Source organism: Podarcis erhardii, assembly GCF_964252035.2.
Source record: "Podarcis erhardii genome assembly, chromosome: 3".
In the NCBI taxonomy this organism is placed as follows: Eukaryota; Metazoa; Chordata; class Lepidosauria; order Squamata; family Lacertidae; genus Podarcis; species Podarcis erhardii.
This window is the reverse complement of record NC_138507.1, coordinates 67,956,353-67,978,586: the sequence shown is the minus strand read 5'-3', so window position 1 is coordinate 67,978,586 and position 22,234 is coordinate 67,956,353. Positions and strand designations below refer to the sequence as shown.

Below are 22,234 nucleotides of genomic sequence, written 5' to 3'. Positions count from 1 at the left end.
TCTGTTTTGGAGGCGCTTCGCTAAACGAATTTCTCTATGGGGTTGCTTCGCAAGACGAAAAAATCTTGCGAGTTTTTTATGTTTATCTATTGCATTTACAGTGGTACCTTGGGTTAAGTACTTAATTCGTTCCGGAGGTCCGTGCTTAACCTGAAACTGTTCTTAACCTGAAGCACCACTTTAGGTAACGGGGCCTCCTGCTGCTGCCGCGCCGCCAGAACACGATTTCTGTTCTCATCCTGAAGCAAAGTTCTTAACCTGAAGCACTATTTCTGGGTTAATGGAGTATGTAACCTGAAGTATGTAACCTGAGGTACCACTGTATATCCCACTTTTTCCACCAAGGAGCTTAAGGTGGCATACATGGTTCTCCCCTTCCTCATTTAATCCCCACAACAACCCTGTGAGGTAGGTTAGGCTGCGAGGCAGTGACTGGTCCAAGGTCATCCAGTGAAATCCATGGTCTAGTGGGAATTTGAACCCTAGGCTCCCAGGTGCTAGTCCAACACTAACCACTGCACCACAAGGGCAGGTTGCATCTGGTTCAACAATCTTGTCACTGTTTACAGCATATTCCTCAGTGTCTTCACACATTTCCCAGACACACAGGTTCCACTTCCCAGAATTTCAATCTCTGGTTTTAAATTTTGGTTTCTCTCTTTTCAAAGGAAAATAAAAGTAATAAGGGATGCAGCCCAGCCAAAAGCACCAGATTATTTTAAGGTGCAATGAATTAAATGGGAATTGAAAAAAAATAGGTTTGTGCCACTTACTGGAAATGTATGGAATTTTGCAACTGGTGTTATTCATGACTAATTTTGGCCAGTTCTGCTTGTGGTTCTTGTGGCTATCATTGCTGGGAGGTGATGTTGGATTTCAAAAGGTGTTGAAAAAGTATGAAATTGTGTAACTCTCTTTCTCAGACATGGGCTGAAACTATTGAGTTTCAGAGGCCACAGGCACGTGCAGTTCTACATGCGTATATCTTCCTAACATGCAAAAATATGATAAACATTGACATTGTTGTATAAACACTGACAAATCCAGATTAATTTTTGGCTGGCTGACAATAGATACGTCTTTCCTCATACATATATTTGTGATGTAAATTTAAATACAATATTGTAACATTTCAACACTTCTTGTAACATCCAGTGCTTTTTCTGAATAAAAATGATCGTTTTCCTACTCATATTGAAAAACTGCCCTCAATGAGGCCAAACTTAGATTCAAAAAATGTTTAAGGGTATGCGTACCCCAGCGTACACCCCCCCCCCCAGAAAAAAGGCACTGGTAACATCTATTTTCCTACTCCATGTTCATTCGGAATACATTGAGGTTCTACCATCCTAAGCCTGCACAGAGACATAGAAGCATAGTCTGACTAAGTGTAGGAAGCTGCAGTGAAAGTTGGTCCATTAGAGCAAAAGAGACATAAGTCTGCCCTTAGCCATACACTGCCTGCCTGCCTTTTTGCTTGCAACCTGATCAAGCGATGGCCCAGAGAGGAGGATGGGGACAAAACTAGAATTACCTTATTTTTCCATCTATAAGACACCCCCATGTATAAGGTTTTCTCTGTAGTAATGTATGGAAGTGAGAGCTGGACCACAAAGAAATCTGATTGCCGAAGAATTGATGCTTTTGAATTATGGTGCTGGAGGAGACTCTTGAGAGTCCCATGGACTGCAAGAAGATCAAACCTATCCATTCTTAAGGAAATCAGCCCTGAGTGCTCACTAGAAGGACAGATCGTGAAGCTGAGGCTCCAATACTTTGGCCACCTCATGAGAAGAGAAGACTCCCTGGAAAAGACCCTGATGTTGGGAAAGATCGAGGGCACAAGGAGAAGGGGATGACAGAGGACGAGATGGTTGGACAGTGTTCTGGAAGCTACCAGCATGAGTTTGAACAAGCTGCAGGAGGCAGTGGAAGACAGGAGTGCCTGGGGTGCTCTGGTCCATGGGGTCACAAAGAGTCAGGCACGACTAAATGACTAAACAACAACAATATGTATAAGATGCCCCCTATTTTTGGAGATTCCGATTTAAGAAAATGGGGGGAGATGGCCCCCGTGTATAAGACGCCCCCAAATTTTGGACATTATTTTTTAGGGAAAAAAACTAGTCTTATACAAGGAAAAATACACTACTTGGCTCTGGGTCCACCTACAGTTGGTCCCCCTGCCTTCCGCCCTTCCAGCTGTGATAAGCACATTTAAAACAGGACTAAATCCCTAGCAAGTGCACACACACGGTCAGCAGTGGAGGAAGCCACTCGGGCACCTGGGGCAGGGCAAGCCACCCATAGTGGCAGGGCAAGGGCGGGGCGAGCCACCCATAGGGGTGGGGTGCACCGGGGGACCTCTGGAGTCTGCCTGCCTCCTCCCACTCAGCCGCCCTATAGCTGGGTGGGAGGCAGCAGACGGACCATTTGTGCAATGCGAAGCCTGTTCGCACCCAAGCCACTGCGTCACTCCCAGGAGAGACCCGTGGCTTGGGCGTGCTACAGGCCCTGAGGTGACTGCCGCCCGGCATTTTGTCACCCCCTCCCCAGTGGTGACACCTGAGGCAGACCGCACCCACTGCACCCCCCTTCCTCTGCCCCTGCACATGGTGAAGGCCCATTTATCCAGCTGGGAAAGCCTGTTGGAACAAAAAATGTCCTAAATTGTTTCCAGAAAGGGCAAGTAGTGAGTCCCAGTCCGATCTCAACAGGAAGGCTATTCCACAGAACAAAGGCAACCACACTAAAAGCCCTGCTCCAAGTGGATGTGTAGTATTTATAAGCTATGTTGATGGTTTTCAACATAGAACGCCCTCCCATTAGATGTCAAGGAGATAAACAACTATCTGATGTCTAGAAGGCAGCCCTGTTTAGGGAAGTTTTAATGACATGTTTTAATGTACTTTTAATCTTTTGTTGGAAGCCATCCAGAGTTGTTGGGGAAACCCAGCCAGATGGGCGGGGTATAGATATTATTATTATTATTATTATTATTATTATTATTATTATTATTTCTTCACACCTTTGTGAAGAAGGCATGGTTATGAAATGCATTAACTAAATGAAACTGATGGCTCTCTCCTGCCTCTGCTTACAGATAACTATAATTTTGTTTGCTTGCTTGCTTCTATTAGTGTAGTACAGATTACAGGATATAGGGATTTTTGTTTCAAGGTGGACAGCTGAACTAGATAAATGTGGAAGATCATTTGAGTTGGCAGATGAAGGTGATAGACTACATGAGTTTGGCAGAGATGATGAGCAGAATCCGAGACCAGGGAAGAGAGACGGCGGAAGAGGATTGGAAAAAATTTAAGGACTATCTAAAGAAATATGCAAAAATCAGTGAAAGTTAGGTTGATGCTGGATGAGGAAAATAGGGGTTAACAGAGGTAATGGACAAGTTAAAAGAAAATGAGTGTTATTAAATTAAGTTGAAATAAGGGAGGGATTTGTTAAATAATTATAGACATGAGAATGCAGGAAGGGGAGGTATGAGGAAGTCGGGAAAGTAAGGTATAAGAAATTAAGATTCGAAATTATATGTGTTTTATGTTTTTATTGTTATGTATTTATGTTTTGTTTGTGTTGATAAAAATTTTGTGGAAACTTCAATAAAAATTAATTTAAAAAAAAAATAAGTGTCCAACGGAGCAGAGAAAGAAATGATGGTCACAAATAGAAAACTACCTATTTCTGTGTAGCTTATTTGCTACTTTTAAGCCATAAAATGGAAGTCTTTAAACAAAGTTTCTGGCACTTGTCTTGAAAAGAGAATGTGTTATTCGGCTTCCTTGATAAAGAGATCCCGCAATTTAGCAAGACAAATAACTCTTCATTAACTCTATTACACCGGCAGCTCTCCCTCACACCTTCCTTTTGATCAATGAACCAGGAACTTCCCTGAGAGATAGATCACTGGATTCAATTTAGGAAGCTTGTCAGTAGCATAACTCAGTGATTTGCTTTCAGCAAAGAGCTGGGGCATACACACAAGTGACCTGTTTTCCCTTACTATCACTTTTGTGAGTTCACAACTATATGGAGTTCACAACCCTAGTTCCTGCTAGTGTGACCTCAGTTTGACCTCCTCACCCCTAGCTTAGCCTAACATATTTTTGCACATGGTTATTTATCAGCCCAGCATCAGCCCCTGACATCCTTGAGGTGCACTTGCTGGGTTCACAGCACAGGTGTCTGGTCTGGTCCTGAGCCCACTCCTCTGTTTGGATTTACCTAGTTACAGTGGCAAGTGACTATGAATGATCTGCCATTTTAAGCTTGTCACAGTATGTCAAAGCGATGCTACATCAAGTACCGTATTTTTCCATGTATAAGACGTCACTATGTATAAGACGACCCCTATTTTTTGAGCCCAAAATTAAGAAATAAATATTTTAAACAACAGAACAACTCTGATATTTTATTAAATATTCAAAACACTGGTATATTTAGTACCGTATATTTAAACATCAAACAGAACAACTTTACCGATATATTTAGTATTGTAATTATAGTAGGTAATTTTATTTTTTATCTTTAGGGAGCTAGTCAGCGTTATTATAACATGCAGTATAAGAACAGCCATAGGGCCAGCAAGGATTATAATGTCTCATTTGCCTACGCAGAGGCATAGAGAGTCAACAGAAGGCAAAATCAAAGCAATGGAACCTTCGCAGAGATCCTAAGTGACAGTAATACGGTAGTTAGTGAGTATGCATGTAAAACTATGACTGCAGCAAACATGTGCACAAACAGAAGAGTGCATACAGGTAGGTAGGTAACACTAAAAAACTATGCCTCACTCTCAGTTCCAGACATATCACTTTCTTCAACCTCTACTGTATCACTTCTGTCTTCTGAGTCACTGTATTTATATATGAGATCATCCTCAGTTCCATCCATAGCATTGCTGCTTCCACATTTCTTGAAGGATTTCACAATCACCTCTTCTTTGACTCCACTCCATGAGTTTATGACCCATTTGCAGACCTCAGTAATGGGTTTTTTTCCCCCACTCTTCCCGCTGGTATCAAGTTATTACCTGCCTTTTGCACCCATTTATTCCATTCTTCTTTCATCAGTGCTTTAAATGGCTTGTTGATTGAAACAACTAGTGGCTGTAGCTGACCTGTAAGTCCACCAGGAATAATGGCTAAGTGTGTTCGCAAATCCTTTGCAACCCCTTTTTGTCTTTTCCATTAAATGTGCATGGAACTGATCATACATGAGCAGAGCTGGCTTCTTCAAGAGCCCTCCAGGTCACCTGCACCAAATCTTTGCAAACAAAATAGCCATCAAATCTTCATTCATGAAATCTTCTCATGAACTTGGACAAAAACGCCAGGTGGTATGGTCTCTTTAGGATACGTTTTCCTCTTTAAAATGAGCATAGGAGGCAGTTTGGTACCATCTGCACAACATGAAAGGACAGCAGTAGAGTAGGTCTTTTCATGACCACTTGTTTTGATTGCCACTATTTTGATCCCTTTCATATCAACAGTTCTGTTGGAAGGCACATCAAAATTGAGAGGCACCTCATCCATGTTTGCAGTCTGACTTGGTTCAAAAGCTTGGTTCAATGTTTTCCGGAGTTTTATGACATAGAAGTGAAATGCTTGAATTTAATCCTCATAAGCAGGTGGCATTTTCTGCGCTAACTTGGCTCATGTTCACATAGCCAAGCCTTCTCTCCTCATGAAGTTGTAGCACCATTTTGCCTTTCCTATGAAGTCAGCAATGTTCATTTCCTTTGCACACCTTTTTGCCTCATATTGTATCATCTTGGTTGACACACTTATCCCACTTTGACATAGCTCCATAATCCTTGTCTTAAGCCTCTGCTCCAAGTTTGGCCATTTTGCTGGTTTTTCTCTTAAAGCCCTTTTCTGTTTTGGCATTTTGAGTAGACGTTCTTCCTGTTTTCTCCACTTTCTGATCATGCACTCAGTGGGGGGGGGGCAGTCCAAACTTTCTCTCTGAAGCTTTATTTCCATGGTTTTTTGCATTATTGATGACTTTTAACTTGAATTTCACAGAATATTTCAATCCTTTTTATTTTCTGACATTTTTATGGGCTAGTGCTAAACAAACTGTTAATGCAGTACAGTGGTACCTCGGGTTACATACGCTTCAGGTTACATACGCTTCAGGTTACAGACTCCCCTAACCCAGAAATAGTACCTCAGGTTAAGAACTTTGCTTCAGGATGAGAACAGAAATCGTGCAGTGGCGGTGCAGCGGCAGCAGGAGGCCCCATTAGCTAAAGTGGTGCTTCAGGTTAAGAACAGTTTCAGGTTAAGAACGGACCTCCGGAACAAATTAAGTACTTAACCTGAGGTACCACTGTGCTCTGAAGTTACGGTAATGGCTCCACAGTGCATGCTGGGAGACAACAGCTCCCACAATACAGCAGGTGGTGTGAGTGCATGCTGGGACATCACAGCATCATTCCCTCTGTTCCCCATTTCAGCTGCCATAAACATCAGAAAGCCAGACCTTTCTAATTACAAACATTACAACCTAGTGCATGGATTTAAACTTGATTTGATGATTCCAGAAATCCTGTCCTAAAATCCACTCTTCCTTTTTGCTACTCTTTTTTCCCCTATTATTTTTATCACTTTTAGATATGTTTTATTTTGTATTATATATGAAGTTTATTTGACATTTATTTGACATTGTGGGACATTGAGGCAAGCTGGGTAAAGAATAGCAATTCTATCAACTAATACTAACCCATTTTAGAAAAGACATCCTTATAATCATGCCTGAGGATAGTGAAAATGATCCAATCTAGGAGAGTGTAAACAACCCCTAGGAAAAAACATTTCCTTAAGCATGCTTAGCATTCCCAGGAGTCCTGTGGGGATAACACACACAACATATACTATAGTTTCCTTACCCTTATTAAATCAAATTATACAAATGCAGTTTTGATTGTCTTTCCTTTGATCATACAATAAGAGGCATCACTATGTGCATGGAAGCAGCAAATGCTGAGGGATGATTGTGATTGGAATCTCTTGAAACTGGAACGAAAGGTTTACCCGATGATTTATTATCATGAAAATTAGTCTATGGAACCACAAAGAAATAATTCCTTCTGTGTCTGATGTGACGTAAGCTTAGTTCTTTGCTAACTTTTCAAGCAATTATAGACTTCCATGTTACATTGTACATTCATTCACAGTCCATCTTTCTCAGCATCACTTTTCACCGCACTAATAATTTATCCTCATCGGATAGGTCAAGAATCCCTCCTTATCTTTCAAAAGCTAATTTTAGTGAATCAGAGAGAGAGAAAGGGAGGGAAGGAAGGAAGGAAGGAAGGAAGGAAGGAAGGAAGGAAGGAAGGTTGAATTCCAGAGTCTGATTGATGGTACACAATTTTAGTTGATGGGATTATTGCACAGATAATGCAGAAATATAAATGGAGGGTTCTACTACAGTCGTACCTTGAAAGCTGAACGGAATCCATTCCGGAAGTCCATTGAACTTCTAAAACATTCGGAAATGAAGCCACAGCTTCCGATTGGCTGCAGGATGCTCCTGCAGCCAATCATAAGCCACGCCAGATGTTCAGCTTCCAAAGAACGTTCGGAAACCAGCACACTCACTTCCAGGTTTGCGGCATTCGGGAGCCAAAACGTACGAGTGCCAAGGCGTTCAGCTTCCAAGGTGCGACTGTACTTGTAAGATCATTGGAGAGACATTTCTTTTCTCAAAGCTGAGTAACTTTAACCTGACATACACAAACAGAAGATGTATCGTTCATACATTTCAGCATCTGAAAGAAGAAATCTTTAAATGCTCTCCCTTATTAATGTCTGGACCCAATTCAAGATGCTAGTGCTGATCTTTAAAAAGCTGATACCAAAGGGCAAATATTATTAGTAGCATTAGAAAAATCTTTGCCTGTCACGTAAAACTAGATAAAGTTGGTGTCATGTGTACCTCCCTAGGGAGAACATCCCACAAGAATAGCCAACATGCCTTCTAAGGAGGTCCTTGTTAATCTGGCCCTACTGGGCTCAAGGAAACACTGGAATCAGTTGCAATCTTTAGTCTGTGGTCCTCACCTGTGGTTCAGTGTTGTCCAAAAATTCAAGGTACAAATCTGAAAGCAGACGTTGCACCTACAGCTTCAAAAAGCAAATCTGATTGCTGTGGTAATGTAATAATGATTTAGGAACCTTAAAAAGAATACTATGGAGAAGAAAAAATCTAAAATTATATCACTGGTATATTCACCTCCATATAGAGCTACAAATGTTCTAGTTTTGTGGTTTTAAATTTTCCCACTTCATTGCGTAGGATTCTGGGATATATTCTAGTGTCCCCAGACCAGTGGCCAGCCCTGTTATTACTGATAAGTGTGTGTGCCTTTGCACACATTTATTTGAACATGTATTTTACACGTGTACTCACAAAATGGCTAATTTGGGCGAATTAGCAATACTCATCTAGGGATCTTTACTGGAGAAAATTGGATGCTACAGACATGATGGCATTAACTGGGATTGGCTTGTTTACTTTGCGGCTTTTAGCGGTAATCAGTAAAACCCAATAAAAGCAATAACCGCTCTTGCTGTTGCAATTGCAGTGTTTGTGTACAAATGAATAATGGTATTTAGGGGTAAGATCATGCCAGGGTAAAATGATTTAGAAGCAATGACAACTGTTTTTGTGGCTCAAAATACCATATGGAGCATATAATTTATTACTACTGCAGAAACAAAAGGGAAAGACTAGAAGTGAAGCATATCTGAAGATGGAGTTAAGAGACTCAGCTTTGCTATGGTGAGAGCAGGGAAACCAGAATGAGAAAATGTTACATGCAATAGTTCTTTCCATCTCATGAAAGCCAGAGTTGGCTGAGATAATGGAGATGCAAAGGTTAGAGAGAAACTACAGAGTCCAGTCCATATATTAGCCTACCTTTACGTAAAAAGAATAGGAAGAATACTTTGGATCATGGTTTCACAATGGTTTGCTATAGCAACAGGGTGAGAGCCACAACTTGGATGCTTGGATGCTTCAGCAGGAGTTTAGGTATTTAAAATAGTGTTCCCACCTGTTGGAACAATGGCAGAATCCTAGCTTTCACTGGGGAGGCCAGTCACCCAACTCCAAATCAATTCACCACCACCATTGCTTCCCTTGGTTCTTGCGAACCCACCAAACCTTGGTTCTGAAACAAAAAAAAATCCCTTTTAGGAGCTGTGACGGTTCCCAAAGTAAAATAACATGGCGTCCAGGGAATCAGTTAGATAATTGCAACCTGCTTGTGACTGACGTATGCTGAATCAAAGCAGGCTCCTAGCACAGCCTGTACCATAACGGCACATTCTTTGCTCAGAGCAAAGCCAAATCACACATATTCTCAAGGCATGTACAGAGTTCCAGCTGAACTCATTGACACTATTCCCCCTTTGCCAGCAATATGTGACTGAGTGTGCACAGTGAACTAGAATTCCTCAAAACCTCTCCATAGCTGTGTAATAAAGGGACAGATAAGCTGTGGTGAGCAAGCTATATTCAGGGAAGCTCAGCTTGCCATTCAAGAAACTTTTAAGGATGTACTTTCAAAGAACCCCAGTTTCCTAGAATACAATCTGAAAACCACCAGGGCTCTAATAGATATCAAATTTTATGGTCTATAATTCAAGAAATGGTGCTGGACCTTCCACTTTGGACTGAGCACATTGTCTATGCCAAAATTCTGGTTTTAAATACAGTACTCTCTTCGCATACTGTATTACAAAAGAAGGCATAGAATGGCAATGCAGTACGTTATGCAGTCCATAACTCTTATAAAATGGATTGCTCCCCGTAGTTTTCTAAAGCCTGTAGTCATGCTACTCACTGAATTTCATTGCTGCAAGTCTAATATAGAAAAATTTGGTGGGAAAGCTATTAATAATCAAGTTTGTATATTAATAGTGGTCCTCTGGGATTTGGCTGCTGTGTTGAAAGTTTTCTGGTACTTAGGGAACCCAAGTCCCTAGAATACCTAAAGAAGCCTTGAAGTGGGGTGGGATGTAATTTTAAGTGTTTTTTGCTGTCCTAAAAGCCACTCATGTAAGTGGTATATTCTTGCTTACTTACTTTATCAATCATAATTGTTCTGAAATGGTAAAAGGAGCACCTACAGCATAGTCTTGTGCACATTTAACAAAAAAATAATAATGAACCTGGCTGTGTTTGATGGGTCTCACAGCAAAGTATTGGTAGCAGTACATGAGTTAGGAGCTAGTAAGAAACTGGCTGCTTAAGATGAAATTCCACTTCTGATAGCTTTCCTTGGTCTAGTTAGCACAACTTTTTGTTTTGCTTCAATACAGATTGAGTGTTTTGTTTTGGGCATGTTGTGGTTGATGATGATGTGTTAAACAAACAGCCATCTCAAGGCACTTCACACATAAGATGATTAAAAAGAAGTTAAATTCAAAAACATCAGATATATTTAAAACAAGACGAAAGCCCTAATAAAGTAGACACTTTCGGCAAAGACCCATATACCCAGCTGGGAAAGCCTGTCAGAAAGTGCAGACAGTGGGTGCCTGTCATATCTTGATAGGAATGCCATTCCACAGAACAGGAGCAGTGTAGTGGGAACTGATGAGCACTCACGTGAATAAGTTTGCCACACATTCTCACTGCATGTGGATGCAGAAGGTTACGCAGACACTGAAGACCACCATAATAAGTATGTCCAGCAACCTATTCACTCCAGCAGACACAGAATAAATCCAAAATGGATGACCAAAACCAGATCCCTTCTCTCCCTGCCCAGGGAGAAAGGCTTATAATGTTCATTTGATTTCAGTCTTCACTAATACATTTTCCATGATCCAATAAGGAAGAAAATTGCAATTCTCTAACTGTAAGACTTCTGCAGCAAGAAGCACGGCTGCAGCAGGAACTAAAATTGTCCCCAAACCTCCAGTTTATCTAGCGTATTCCTGAGTACAGCCTTTAGCTTTTAAAGAATGCTCAAATGTGGTTCATGTTCCTGTGTGTTTGCTATAGTGCTTTTAAGGATGTGATTTATTTCTAACCATGATATGCCCCGTTAACCTGTATGAGTAGAAATATTTTCTGCTTGAGTGTGACTCTCTGTATTCAGATATTTAGATTATATTATTATTTATCAATAAAAATTCATCAGATTGCAACACTAAGAAGAAATTTGTAGTACGTTGAAACACATTGTTCTGAAGTGAAACAAATTATGGAGACAAGTTTTGAAAGAAATTGCTGTCCACTTGCCTTCCTTCGCTTTGGATAGAACTAAAGCTTACTGCAAACAAGTGGCTGCATCTCCGGTCCTCTATCTCCTCCTCCTCCCTCTGCTGTGACTTCCACTACTACAAAATATGTAATGTAACATCACCATACTGCATGCTTCCTGAATTTCACTCTATTCCACTGGCTGTTGCTTGTTGTGGAGGCAGAGAAGCACACAGTGAAATTGCTTTACCTTTTTTGTGACTTACCAAAGGAGAGAGGAAGAAGAGGCATGGGCTGCTCTTTTGGGGAGCAGTCATACTTTGAAATGGGGGACAAATTTGCTGCAGTTCATATTTAGGAACAAAGCGATCTAATTTGCACTATTTCTGAAACAATACGCAAGTCAAAATACAGACCCCTCTGAATTTTTTTCAGTGCAGTTCTCCAGGTATGTGCAAAAATGTATACACTAGGGCAAATGCATGCCTAAAATGCATGTGTTTGTTGAAGAAAATCGTATAGGAAGAGCTTTTCAAAAATACTAGGCAAAATTGCATGCAGAAATATGTACATCATGAGAACTTAAGAAGCGCTTGCTGGATTGGGGCAGTTACCCTTCTAGTCCGTCAACCTGTTCTCACAGTGGGTAACCAGATGCTTGTGGGAAGTGCACAAGCAGGGCTTGTGGGCAAGAGCACTCTGTCCACCTGTGATTGCCAGCAGCTGGTGTTCAGAGCCATGATGCTTCCAGCAGTGGAGACAGAGCATAGCCATTGTGGCTAGCGATTAGCACTTAAATGCTGGCAATGGCTTTCTAAAAATAAATCGCAAACTGATGGGGAATATCAGAACTGAACTTAAGCTTCGGAAAATGAAACATGAGAGAAACCTCAATTAATTCTCTGTTATCCATATGACATTCTTCTCCAAATCATTGCCTTCCCACACTCTCCTCCTCCTCCCTCGGTCTGGATTTTCTCTCAGTCGTCTCCTTTTCAGTGCATCCCTCATATGAGAGAATCCAGACTGCGGGAGGGGAAAGTGTGAGGAGGCAGCTATTTGGAGAACATCATATGGATGATGGAGAATTAATGGGGGTGCAGGAAGCTTGCTGTCCACATTAACAACAGTATGGATGAGTCCGTAGTAAAATTTATGTTTGTGGTGTTGCAAGTTTTCCACTTGACAAGCCTTTCTCTTCTGACGATTATCAACTGACATTTTTGCAGCTGCAAATAAAGTTGTAACAGGCTAGACTAAAATGGAACTTGCTCCTGCTCTAATGCTAAACACATTTGTGTAGAAATAAGCAAGATTTTGTTGTAAAAAAAAAAGATAATATGTTTTAAACGTTAAGTAATATAATGAGTCTCTACAACCATGTATGTGCCTAGCTGGCTGTCCCCCTAAGTATGAAATGTTGCTGTTTTTATAAAAGGAAGGAAGGAAGGAAGGAAGGAAGGAAGGAAGGAAGGAAGGAAGGAAGGATACTTCAGCAACTAGTGTCAGCCCCATTAGCTCCTGGCATGCTCACACTGGCCCGGTTGCTGACACTGGTCCTATTTGCTGCTGTCGCCATCTTCTTCCATTCTCTTGGAATTTGGGGTGGTGGGGATTTGGGGTTTTGGATTTCAGCCATGAGGTCTAGCCTTAGCTGCATCACTGGGCTGTGTTGTTGATGCAACTGGGCTGATAACTCTTACACTCAATTCAGCCATGCATGGATGGCTAGTTAGAGAAGAATGTGACTGAAGATGCTCACTTGGATAGGATGCCCATTGGAATGCACATCACATTGAAAGTGGCATGGTGGAGGAGGAAGATAGCTGCATATTGGTGCACATCTAGAAATGCAATGTGATGTAAAAAGTAAAGGTAAAGGGACCCCTGACCATTAGGTCCAGTCGTGGCTGACTCTGGGGTTGCGGCGCTCATCTCGCTTTATTGGCCGAGGGAGCCGGCGTACAGCTTCCAGGTCATGTGGCCAGCATGACTAAGCCACTTCTGGAGAACCTGAGCAGTGTACGGAAATGCCGTTTACCTTCCCGCCGGAGCGGTACCTATTTATCTACTTGCACTTTGACATGCTTTCGAACTGCTAGGTTGGCAGGAGCAGGGACCAAGCAACGGGAGCTCACCCCGTCACGGGGATTCGAACCGCTGATCTTCTGATCGGCAAGCCCTAGGCTCTGTGGTTTAACCCACAGCGCTACCCGCGAACCCTGCAATGCGATGTAGTTGTTTGCTATTTGCAGTGCACAACTTTCAGTGACCTATTCAGGTGCTCTCTAACTAGTTATACATAACGTACATAGACTTGAACTAGATTGAGGCAAAGGTCTGAAAATACTGCAGGACATGAAATCAGCAAGGCAAGGCAAAGAATGGTTGCTTGGGCAAAAAGAATATGTTCCCTTCTCATCTACTGCCTCATTGAGAATGAAGGCAATGGGAGGACTTTGCCCCTTTGTGATATTGCCACAAAGCCCAATCTGATTGGTTATATGACACTGTGAGGTCATCACACTCACTACATGATGTCTGATTGGCTTGGATCATGCACTGAAATATCCCTACAGTGGCCATGAAACTGTGAATGTGGGCAGTGGGAGGGGAGGGAGATTGCAAAAATCCACTATGGTGTATGAGGCTTCCTTCCCCTTAGAAGTCCACTTCTCAAGACAGAATATCAAACCTCATGAAAATTTAGCACAGCAATATTTTAAACTGTTAAATTAGTCAGTGAAATGTCAAACAATTCTAAAATGTCAGATTCACCTGAACTTGGAGAGAGAAATTATATTTCTGAAATCCAAACTTAAATTGCCCCAGCCTTCCCTTAAAAAATGTAGCAAGTTAAATAGGAGTGAAACTGTGAGAACACAAGTCCTCTAATAAATGCAAGACGTTTTATTTGAATTATAAAAAGGACGCCATAGACCCGCTGTGTTTGTTCTATTAAGATTTAGTGTTCTAAAATACAGGACATGCAGCGTTTTCTATGTAGCTGTGATGTCCTGGAACAACAGAAAATACTTTAGAAGAATGCAAAATCCATTAGAAGCAGGAACATTTGGCAACCTGTAGTCTGGGAGTAATCTAGCTAGCTGTTACTCTGTCTTGATTGGAGCTATCACTCACTTGTAGTTCAGCTACCTCCCTGAAGGCCTAAAAGGTAGCTTTGAAACATAGTTTGTCCTTATTCCAGTATTCTTGATAGGCAGCAATAGTAAGATACCAGCTTAAACTGGAAAACTGCCTTATACTAGGTTAGGCTATTCATCCATTTATGTATTGCCCACACATATTGGCAATGGTTATCCCCAGGAAGCCAGGCAGAGAACTTTCCCATGACCTCTAGTGGAGAAATTAGAGACTGAAACAGAGGCATTCAGCATGTGCTGGGTCACCAAGCTATGGCAGGGTTGACATACATCCATAATTTCCCGGACATATCCAGAATACTGCAGTTGGAAGCAGCATCTGGGCAGAAATCGCTAAAATGTCCAGGAAAATCCAGGCATATAGCAACCCTAATCTATGGTTCCTTTGCAATTACAGTCAAAGCTTGGTTGTTGAACGTAATCTGTTCCAGAAGCCCATTCGGCTTTCAAAATGTTTGACAACTGAGGTTGCAGGAGCTTCCTGTACTCAAGCAGAAGCCATGTCGGACATTCAGCTTCTGAAAAACATTAGAAAACTAGAGCATTTAATTCCGGGTTTGCAGCATTCGGGAGCCGAAACGTTCCAAAACAGAGGCGTTTGAGAGTCAAGGTTTGACTGTAACGGATCTGCATTATAGCTACCAAGTATTCAATGTAGGCATCCTTGCAAGAGGGTAACTGTCATAATTATGTTTGTTGCTATTATTATTATTATTATTATTATTATTAAAAAACCACATCAGGAGATGCCCATTTTAGCTTTGGATAAGAGGAGTGCTCAACATCAACCCTGCTGTGTGTGAATCCCTTGCAAATGACCACAGTGCTTGGAGACAGGCAGGTTGTGTATCTATAGCAGTGACCAGAGAAGGAATGGCTGCTGGGAGGAGCACAGATAGAAGAAATGTCATGGTGCATCTGCAGCAGCACAACTGGATGCCTTCATCTGTCCCGGCTGCAATAAAACATGTCTCTTCTATATCAGTCTCTATAGCTACAGCAAGCGCTGCAACCTTCCAACAGTTTGACTTCACCTCCATAGGTGCAGTCCTCCATTGTCTCCCAAGATAGATGGATGCCAACAAAGGGGGAATGCTCAGCCTCTAAAAAATAGGTGGGAAATCTTCAGCCTTCCAGATGTTGTTGGACTCCAACTCCCAGCAATTCCAGTCAGCATGGCCAATGGGAATTGTAGTACAGCAACATCTAGAAGGCAGGAGGTTCCTAACTCTTATTCTACTGATCTTCCAAAAAGTTGAAGAGACTTGTGAACTGACAATGTACATTGCTGCATTTTCTATAGACAGCTGTAGAAACTCACTTCCCCATTCAGTTTTGGGAACCTGTATTCTGTTCAGCTATAAATATTTCAGACATGCTGACCTAGCACTGCATCTGATTTATAGGAGAATCTGCGAGATAATTGACACTCTTGTCATAGTTTGTTCAGCAGTCTATGAAGACAACATTCTAAACAGCCCCATCTACTGATCTTGAGGGTCCTATTTGTCAAAATTAAGTGGATACGCTGACTTCCCCTGCCTTTGCAACTGGAGGAACTTCTTAATAGCTTCCTGTATAATAGCTCAGCTAGGGTATTGCAAATTTGTGCTAATACTCAGGGTAAGATTAGAGAGCTGGGAATTGCACAGATCTGACAAGCCACAATATTTATGTGCTGTAATTTCAATGTGCCCACAGGATTTAAAGGACGAAGGTTTGAGTTTGGATAGCCCATTCTTAATATACATCTTTGGAGTATGAGATTAGTCAGTAGTGGTGCAATAAACAGAAATAGACTAGAGTTAGTCATGGAATTAGATCACTGGAAAGCAGCTTTGGAGTTTCTTCATCTCCTTAAACATCACTAAAGCAAGAGATACTACATATTTTTGAGGTATGTATAAAGAAAGGAAGAGGAAAGGCATCCGTTGTCCCCAAGAGGTTTCTGAATTTGACTACAACAGCAGGTTGTCACTGCATCTTAATATGGAAACCATGAAACTGAAAGTTTGCAATGCTAACCCCTGTTGAATTAAAATTAAAAAGTCTTCACCTAGTCCAGGAAGACCATATTGCACAGTGTCAAATAATCAAATAATCAATGTAATGTCTGCTGAGCAGGTGCAAAGAAAAGTTGAAGCTTGGTTTTGCCTCTCCTGGTAGCTGTCAGTGCATTAGGTCCAAAGACGTCTCTCAATAAGATTTCATTTGTGACTTTTTTTCAGTAGATACAGTAAGTATGGAATAAAGCCAGTCACATGGGTGGGGTATAAGCATTAATAATAATAATAATAATAATAATAATAATAATAATAATAATAATAATTCCATTAATATGTGCTGTGTATGTGCCTCACTCTCTGCACCAATGAGAAGGAGAAGAATCCCTTTTGGGTTTTCTTCAATACAAACTGGAAAATTTGCAGATTCGTTGTAACTAAGTATCATGCCCCAATTTAGGGCATTTAACAGATTAAGCGGCGACTTTCTGTTTCTTTACATTTCTTATCTTTTTCTCCCCAAATGTATCTCTAGAAGATCATGGTTTTATATGCTGGTTAGTAAACCAAAATTAAGCCAAATTTTCCCAGTTCAGATGTAATAGGAAATGATGAATTCATTAAACAAACCAAGATAAAAGCAGCAAAGCTGGCACACAAGGGGAGGATTAAGGAGAAATCCCATGATTATTCTTGACTTTGTCATGGCCTGTTGGTTTTCTTTGTAGTAGATGGTTGCAATGGAACCTCTTTCTTACCTGGCTAAAGGAAAAGACTGAGCAGTGCCAGCTACAGCTACGTATTCATTTGCATGAAATCTGGGTATCCTGCTCTGATTCGTTAGTGTTCAAAGTAAGCACACAACAATTTAACTGCGACAAGCATGTGAATTACCCAGAGCAGTCTCTGTGATAAGCATACCTTGTTTTGATACTCCCCACCCCCGAAAGCTTTGAACTTAAAGATGATAGAGATATATGCCTTGAATAATCACAACAAATTTTGTAGTCCTTCACATTCATTAGCTTCAAAGGAATACAAAATCACAGGAGTCTGTTTTATTTGCAGCATGCACTTCAAAATACAAATTGATTTACAAGTAAAAAAAAAAAGTACCAGCAAGAAACAGGGGAAATAGTTAAAACTTGTAAGCGTTTCATGTAGAGAGCTGGAAGTGAAAATATGCTACAGAGTCATCTGTGATCTCTCATTCTCACCTTTCCAGTCATGAAAGAGTGTCATGATTTTCAACAGATACATATGCTCATTATTTACCGCTAAATCTTACTAGTTCAAAGACTATCTCCAGGTAAATATGCAAGGGATTCGTTTACTCCAACTTGATTGCTGTGTTATTTGAAAAATGTGGTATTTCATATTCCCCTCACAAAGGTGCAATGGCCAGAGCAGCCTGTGTGGAGAGACTGGTTGTTAAGCCACTTTGAGAAGTGTAGCTCTGGGAGGAGTATAGGGGTCTCCTCAAAACTCTCAACACCCTTAACAAACTACCACTCTCAGGAATGTTTAAAGTGGCATTAGAGTGTTTTAAATGCATGGTGTGAATGTGGCCGTAGAGGACTTCAAGGCCAACTCCAGTTCTGTGATTCTAGACATCCACCTGCTTTAATAGAAATAGCAGGGGGGGTGGGGGGGAGTTACCTACACCTTTAGACTGGCACCGTAGCCATTCATTTTGTTACTAATCAATTTAAAGAAAGAATGCGTTTTCAGAAATGGAAAACTGCCAGCCGAAAATCATATCGGTGGGAAGTATTCCATGCACATTGATAAATGGAGGCGGGATGGAGCATAAATTAACCAAAGGCTACTGCAAAGTTCCGGATTAATTTTGAAAATTCTCCTACTTAAATTGAAGCTCCAAAAGAGTGTGATGCAGGGCAGATTGGTTGTTTTTTAGTGATTCCCTCCCCAGGGGCAGAGGAAGGGGGTGCGGTGGGGACGGGTCGCCCCAGGTGGCACTCACTGCTGGGACTGCAGCACGCTCGAGCCATGCATCTCTCCTGGGAGTGACGCAGTGGCTTGGGCACACACATGCTCCGCGCTGCCCCAAACGGTCCGCCCGCCACCTCCCCCTCAGCTGTAGGGTGGCTGAGTGGGAGGAGGCAGGCAGACTCCTCGGAGGCCCCGCAGAGCGTCCTGCCCCAGCTGGCCCCGCCCCGGTGGCAGCTGGCCCCGCCCCTGGGTGCAGGGCACACGCGCCGCCCCAGGCACCCGATTGGCTTGCTCCACCACTGTCCCTCCCCCCTATGTTTTAGCTCTTCCTATTCTATCTGTAAGCTGCCTTAAGTCCCTGACAGATAAAACAGCAGGATATAAATAAATATAATGGTGATAATGTGGATAGTGGGGTAGTCAACCTTCCTTTGACTACCTCTCCAGGAAAGACAAGATGTAATAATAATATAATAATAATAATTTATTATGTATACCCCGCCCATCTGGCTGGGCTTCCCCAGCCATCCTGGGCAGCTTCCAAAAAAATATTAAAATACTATAATACATCAAACATTAAAAGCTTCCCTAAACAGGGCTGCCTTCAGATGTCTTCTAAAAGTCTGTTAGTTGTTTTTCTCTTTGACATCTGGTGGGAGGGCGTTCCACAGGGCGGGTGCCACTACTGAGAAGGCCCTCTGCCTGGTTCCCTGTAACTTGGCTTCTCGCAGTGAGGGAACCGCCAGAAGGCCCTCGGCGCTGGACCCCAGGGTCCGGGTAGAACGATGGGGGTGGAGACGCTCCTTCAGATATACTGGACCTAGGCCGTTTAGGGCTTTAAAGGTGTAGGAGAAATTCATTCCACAGAGTGCTGTTGTTATTATTATTATTATTATTATTACTACTACTACTACTACATTTCACCTTTTTCCCTGACATGGACTCAGCTTACTGGACTCTTTTCTAGGATCTTTTGCTTTTTTCATATTTTCCCCAAGATATATTCATTCCTTCCAGAATATTTTCCACCACTGTAATTTCATGCCACACCAGTTTTCATTTGGGGAATATGCATGCAGTTCTGTTACCTTTTCTACCACAAGGCTTGGGCTTGTCATTGCCTTTTTTAAGGTCTATTCAAAGGGCAAACAAAGTGTTACTTGGAGAGGAGAGCAATAACCTGCACAGCATGTGGAAGCTGAAAGAGAGTGTTTAAATTTGTGACTTCTGCCAGGAGGCTTTCATGGTGTTATTTGAATGGTCCTCTTTGAGGAAACCCGGATCAAAGCAAGTTCCCTTGGGGCCAAGGAGAAATATTCCAGATCTAAATTATTGACCTATGCCATTTTGTCACCTTGAAGCATGAACATTAATAAAAAGAAAGAAAAAAAAAGAACAACACATTTAGAGGTATTTTTCCCCATTAAGAAGAAATGTTCATTTTTCCTCTCCACTTGTCTCAACCTTTACTTATTTGATAAGTATATGCAAATTTAATATTGCCAGGCCTCTCTTGTTAGATGGGAGGAGGGAGGGCGCACTGGGTTTAGACAAATCTCTACACCTGAGGCAAAAGTGGAATGCCTGAAACTTGTGGTCATTGCACTTTGTTGGGAAATTTCGATGGCTTGGTATTAGACTGGTTTAAAATGGGTAGAGAACTTTAGTTAGGCCCATAAGATGCTCTGAAATTGGATGATGCAGTTATGCTGCCAAAGCTAAACAGGCTGAGCAGGAATACCTACTGATTTGAGCTTTCTGGAGGTCAAATGGGGCACAAGTGTAATAAACAGAGGACTATAACCATAGTGGAAGTGGATGGAGGGGGTCAGCGGAGGGTAGGTGCAGTTCTGCGTGCTGATAAAATGCAGGTGATAGGGTGCATTTAGATAGGATTCTTTAGATGATTCACTATCCCGGTCCTGGATTTGTGTAATGGAAGTGTATAGAAAGTAAGTCATATAATGGAGTTGCTTTCTATTCGGCAAGGCAATTGTTCAACTCAGAAATTGTCTGTTGCATTTTGCTAGTCATAGAGTTGTGCCTAGTTATGTGAAAGTCTGAGAATGTGCATGGATACGAGGAAGAAGCAAACATTCCTGGTGCCAGGTGTGGATCTTCCAAGGTCCCATCCCAAGGCACTGCTGTGTGAGCATGGGGTGGGGGGGAATTGCTAATTACTTCTGTGGGCGGAGTGCAGTCTGTGATAATTAATTCTCCCTAAATATGGTAACAAGCTTCCTTGGAGCTTCACTTTATGGCGAACCAAGCCTCAGGAGATAGCTTGTGGTTTAATTATAAAAAATCACGCGACTCTCTTGGCCTGTGAATAATAATAATGATAATAAAACTTTTCTCTTGCTTGTTTCTGTTGTTTAACACTGACCATTGTTGGCACAATTGAATGATTGACTCACTAAGTGAAAACAGCAGCACAATATTGAATGAAGGGTGGTGTTGTCATCAACAGTATAGAGGCTTGTGCTTCTCTGTTGCGGTTTCCAGTGTTTCAGGTGTTAATGAATCTTAAGTAAATAGTCAAGCTGTGCCATGGAACTTCATATCTAAGTTAGAAATCATATGCAAACTTACTTAGGTGCAAATCTTGTTGAATTCAAAAGGAGATATTTCTTTGTATAAATATGCATAGATATGGGCTTCCCGAGGAGGTTGTTTTCTCCTCTGTCCCGCTGCTAAATTTTGTAGATTTCATTAATTGAGTTGCAGAGGTTTCAAAAGAACAACTCTCAGAGAGAGAGAGAGAGAGAGAGAGAGAGAGAGAGAGAGAGAGAGTAATGCCTACCCTGCCATGAGAAAAATGTGGTATTTTTGTGCATCGACTTCAAGATTCAGCTCAGACCCTAATCTGGCTTTTCCAATAACAGTTCAGCTCAGTCCAAATCGCTTCAGATGCTGCTCAATTCAGCTTAAGGTTCCAGGCCAAGTCTGCTTCAGGAAAAACAAAGTTTCATTTCACCGCCCCGCTCCCGCCCCCTCCCCTGCCCCCCCCCCATGATGATTTCAGAATTTTTAAAAATGGGTATTGCTTTTTCCCCTTTGGGGGAGAAGGGAATTAAATTTTCAGGCATAGCGGATAAAGCCGGCCAAATTACAATCAAGTAAGTCTTGAGGTTTCTGAACTGGGCACCTTAACAGTTTGATTTTATATATATATAAGAGAAAATGTCTAACATTTTTACAAAGCCATTCCAATAAGTAGAACAGATAACACAGAATTAAATATATTACACAGTTAAAATAATTATTAAAACCGGGTACTCTATCAGATAAGAATTTACTCCCCTGAAGAACTTAACTGATATTTCCCCCACAAACTTTTCCTCTTCAAAATGTCATTTTTTCAGCAGTGTAGTGTTTCTGAATTCCATAATTCCTTGTGAAGAAATTCTCAGAGTTAACCAATTTTAACTTTATCGTATAGATAGATATGACATATCCAGCATAATTCAACCTTTCAGTGATCTATGGTGCTTCGCCATGGCTTCCAATATATGTTTTCTGCTTGCAATAACAAAAACCAGTGAGACTGGCAAAGATCCGGCAGTCAACATAGTGAGAAGCAATGAGGCACATTGATTTCATTTTTCACAAATTGTTCCAGGCTCACAATCAAATCGTGAAAGTGGTATTGTCCATGTTGCCTGGGTACAATATCTACTTTTATATGAACCCAGAAGAGTGGCCACTTAAGCACTGCAAAAAAAGAAAAAGAAACCCCCAGGAAATATATTACCAAAAAGGCAAAAACTAGAACATAAATTTGCCTTAGCTAATTTACATGTCTAAGTGCAAATTTATTAATAATTTTATAAATGAGATAGAAATAGAATACATCTCATCATAGTGTGGAAG

At 41.4% G+C, this 22,234-nt stretch overlaps 1 protein-coding gene across 5 annotated transcripts in view; it reads left to right on the top strand.

The window, feature by feature from the left end:
* RGS17 (regulator of G protein signaling 17) overlaps positions 1-22,234 on the top strand; it is a 62,076-nt gene that overhangs the window by 14,763 nt on the left and 25,079 nt on the right. The gene's annotated exons all lie outside the window — the stretch shown is intronic.